A 4,984-nucleotide genomic window follows, 5' to 3' on the forward strand; every position below is an offset into this window, starting at 1 on the left:
TGTCTCAGCAATGATTTACTAGATCAGGACAAGAAAAAAAAATTCAATACAAAAGGAAATGTATTTGTGGGTTTTATGCAGAGGTAGTTCCTGTTTAACTGTGAACAAACCAGTATACACTAAGAGGAAAACAAGATAGATAAGGCTAGTTGCTCCCTCTTACGTTTGCGATTAATAGCAGCTAATACATCTATCAACCTAATAAAGAAGCTTCCTGAAGGATACACAGGAACTGGTAGGCACGACATGACCTGTTGTTATTTATCATGAAATAAATCATCCATGATAAATAATCTATGAAACCGTGAAACTGACCATGGAATAATTGTAAGGACACAGAAAGAGCAGAGTCCCGATAACAAGGACACAGATCCTGGAATGATATTGATTGCAATCATGACAGGGTGAAATATTTCCACTTTCCTGAGATTAAGCTTGTAACATGGAACATAAAGTGATCCCTTATTTTTAGTGATTTAGTGCTTTGTAGTGATTTAGTCAATCAGTTTGTTAATTGGTTACATAAACACTAGTTTAGACATTGTCAATTTGTTAAAAAACACATCTTGATATGTTCCCTTATGTTAGTAAACATGACTCCATCATCCTTAATTACATTCAACTAATTTTCATGGTCAGGGAGAAATCAATTCTCCCTCCCCCCTTCCCCGTTGTTGCTGTACAACTTCTTCCAAGGACTTGTTAGTAGATATTTGAAAGCGTTTATTTGAAGGTATATTTTGGTAGGACAATGCTGTGTAACTTCTCTTCTCATATAAAACACTTGAGATTATATACAGACACTGAAATCAAGCGAGGTCAAACAGAGAATATAAGAGTGAATCTCCTGGGCTCTTAAAAGAAGATCAAGCCAGGTACATTGTTTATCAACTCTCTATTCACACGCCACAGCGTTAAAAGGATATGAACAACACGATCCTTGGAACGTATTTGAGAAGTGACTATAGCCACCTTTTCCCTTTGTGCATCAACAGAATAGGCGATTGTGGCAAGCAATTTCGCTGTTGCCAAAATACTCTGATGACTGATGTTTCAGTCTACAAACACCACCGTCTGTGCTACTTTAACACTTTTTTCGTCTTTTTAAAGTTGTCTGAGATTTTGCCCGTTCCCGGTCTTGAAAGCCTCTTTCTAAATGTGCGGCTTCTATGGCTTTATAACACTGCAGGACATGCAAGTCAAATTACTATTTGGAATCCGAAATTCAATGCATCAAACAGTCCTGATAAAGTGGTCATGTAGTGTGTGTTGAGTAGTCTGCCTTGTTGTACTTACAATTACTGAATTTAAACTAGGAACACCTGGGATGTGAGACAAAGTGTGGTTACAGCTCAGGGGACAGGGGGATCAGGTCACTCGATTGCTTCACTTTGGCTTTGTCATTGACTTGAAATGGACAACAATTAGCAAAACTAAAACTGTGCACAGCCTATGTTACTTCTGAGACAGAGCAGTACACACCTTTCCATATTTTCAATCAAGGACAAATATAATAGATCTAAATCAAGAGATTGAAGCTCACAGCACGATTGAGAAAGGCACTACTTGTAAATGGCTGTGTTTGCAAGTCCTATATACAAATCAAACCTTTTAAAGATTGAATTGTTAAAAACTATTTACACTTTTCTGTGACCTTTCATTGCTGGAATGTCTCAGCTAAAAAGAGCAAAAGTGCTAACAAATAAATGGGGCTTACTGCTTTCATAGATTATTTTGTCTCTCACTGCTTAGATAATTTGTGATTAGCATTGTTAATCCATCTCACTTAAATCCAGTGAAGAATCCTGTACTTATTAGTAATTTATCTATATCTATTAAAATGCAATAAAGTGATGCAGAAAAACTAACCCATCAGGCAGTGTGTTGTGTTGCTTAGTTCTTCTGGTGAAAAGAAAGACTCAAGATTTTGCTCTCCACAAGTCTTTCTTTTTGCTGGAGGAACTGCACACTGCCTAGTTAATTAATCTAACAGGTGCAAAATCACGTGATTGCAATTTAAAGGGTGTCATCTGAATGGAAGGCAATTATTCATAAACGCTTGATTTGTAATCAGATCTCCATTATGTCATTGAACAACAGATACGGATTAGCCATGCTAATTAGAGGTAGTGACACTAGAAATAAATGTGAAAAGTAGGCAGCCCTGCAAATAAATCATGCACATTTCAGTGGGTGGTTTCTATCACGGGGAGTGTTAACAGCAACAATATTTAAACATTAACGTCAACTGTAGGAAGGACACAAACGCTCGCGCAGAGACGGAGCGAATTAAGCCGGTGTCAATAGAAAGGAAATGAGACAGGAGAGGGGGAGGGGGCAGAGTTAATAATTGAAAGCATCTTCCATACATCAATTTAAGAAACAGAAATGCATCGCCACGGGTGGAGGAGGAGGAGGAGGAAGCAGAGCTGTGGACAAGTGACATGGTAAATGGTTAGCCAGGTTGTCCTGCCATTCATCACGCCACAGACACCTAAGAGCCAAGCATGCCACTGAGTCTCCCTCATCTACTGTACCCAGTTAATGGTTAAGAGAGCATCCTCTAATCAATCCCCAAATTACAATCAAGTCATTGTGGATCCTCTCTAAGTATGGGGAAGAGTCTTTCTATGACACAACATGTCAGATTCATAAGGCATCTTGTTAATCGTTAAACTGGTCACCAGCTTATCAATCTCCTGTGTTCTATAGGGCTACAGATACAGATGGGTGTAAACAGTCATAAGTCATATCATCAGGCCACTGCATCCAATTCCTCTGACTGGCAGGGTTTTGCAGGACCGTAAGGGCCAGTGAATATGTAGGAAAGCCTGTGTCTCCATGTTTCCCCCCCAGTGATTGCTTTTATTCGTTTTATTATTAGTCTGCTAATACTACTACTATAGCTTGCATCACATTGCAGTGTAAGGCAATCTGAAGATCAAGATCAGTAATCAATTAAAGCGTTATCTACTTTTGTCGTGTTCAGTTTGTGTGCAGCCTGCGGAGTTCATGTTCACAGAAGTGTCAATTTCACACCACCCAAAATAAATTAATAAATAGTCCTGTCAGGAAAAAATATATATCAATTAGGGCTCAAAAGTGGGTAAAACTTATCAACCAGTTGACACTACCTTTTTTCATCATTATGCAGCTTTTAAAGTGCACAAGTTCGAAGCCTAGCAAGAGGAAAACTATTTATTCCTGTGTCTCATTGCTTTTTTGAGCCCCAAACATAAATAACAAACGGCATGGTGCAGATTTGCCATTTGAGCTAAGCATGAAACTCTTCACACATTTAAATCATTGCCGGTTTGCCAAGAAATACCTAGGCACAGCATCAGAATATTAGTCAGAGTGGAGAGAACTAAATGATTAAATTGTGTGTTGAAATGCACCGAGTACATTTTATGTAGCTGATTTTTTTTTTTTTTTTTCAGTGTTGGAAAAAAATGTTTGATTGTGTATTTATGGTTTCCACTATATTTTAGTTCTCCTTCATGATTTTGTTCAGCAAGAAGAAATGTTTATTTCATGGTAAAGAGGCAACTTTGATCTCTTTGAACTAGGCACAGGTTAGGTCTAATGGGGGGTGCTGGATTCTTGTAAATTAAATGAGGTTTTAAATGTTTCTTCTGTTCTCTCCTCATGGCTCCTTTAGACTTTCACAGCAAGAGGTCCAGTCTCCTTATAATTTATGGCCGTTTGTCTTGCGCATACAAGATGCATTGGCTGGAGCAGTATTCCTAATTATGAAAGATCTGGGCTTCTTCATTTCTGAAGGACAAACCACCTGTATCTCTCAAACTTGATTTCTCAAACCCATTTTCACGTCTATAACCCTCAGATAGAAAAACACAAATTAAAATGTAAAAAAAGCAACATAAGCCTCTGACCCCAACCTAATGCAAATATCCTTTGTGATCACCCCTTTTGACCATGCCTAAAATCAATCCTGACAGTGAACACTAAAGAAACAAATGTAATTATGCTGCATGTTCCGTGGGCTAAAAGTCAAAGGATACCTCAGGCTCAGATCAGTCCTATGTCTGTTGTTCTTGTTGTTGTTTTGCTTATTTGTGATTTTGGATAAAAGATGTGTATCGTATGTCAGATTTAAATCATCATCATCACAAGTCTTGGAAATAAATGATATTGATTCATCTGATGGTCCTTATTTATCATCAGTATCTGTAATTCATTTGAGGTGAAAGTGAGTGTTAATGCAGTTACATTAATAGATTCAGTAATGAAAAAGAAAGAGCATGACACAGTAATATATGCATGTATTCACCCAGTTCCACAGCACATCTGATATAGCCAGCCCACAGGTTTTAGCTTAGATTGGCTCCAACATTTTACTCAATATTTAATATAATCAGGTTAATGTTCCCCCTAGATTTGATAACTGGCTTTACTATAGAGCTAATCAGGCATTATAAGCAGCTAAGAACAACACTGATACAGCATTTTTCTTTTGCTATATAGTAGGTGTCTTTAATGCCCCTGCAGGTGGCTGTATAGCATATTGTGTGGCATACATTAAACAAATAATATCACATCATATAGCATGCATATCAGTGCTGCACCCTAAATGTAGTGGTAATGCTCTAGCTGATATGTAGACAACCCAAAAACATCAAATGAATGGAGTGGAATTGGGTGGAAGATAAAGAGAGTTATAGGTCACAGAGTGATGTCAGAAAGACAACATCCTCCAGTACACAACTCTGCATGAGTGCAAGCTGCCATTTTGAAAGTGAATGTATTATTACTCATCAATATATAATCTTGTCAGGATGTTAAACATGGACATTAAAAATAACAGGCCTATTACTGAAATAGTTAAGACATTTTAAAGCACAATTAAACCACTTTGACTGACCGGCCACCGCCTGGCCATGTGGACAAGATGTCTGTAAATGGTTTGCCAGTGATTATAGGGGTGTCAGAGAGATAATAAGCAACAGACACAGAAATCGAA

The sequence above is a fragment of the Amia ocellicauda genome, chromosome 13 (genome assembly GCF_036373705.1).
Source record: "Amia ocellicauda isolate fAmiCal2 chromosome 13, fAmiCal2.hap1, whole genome shotgun sequence".
Taxonomy (NCBI): Eukaryota; Metazoa; Chordata; class Actinopteri; order Amiiformes; family Amiidae; genus Amia; species Amia ocellicauda.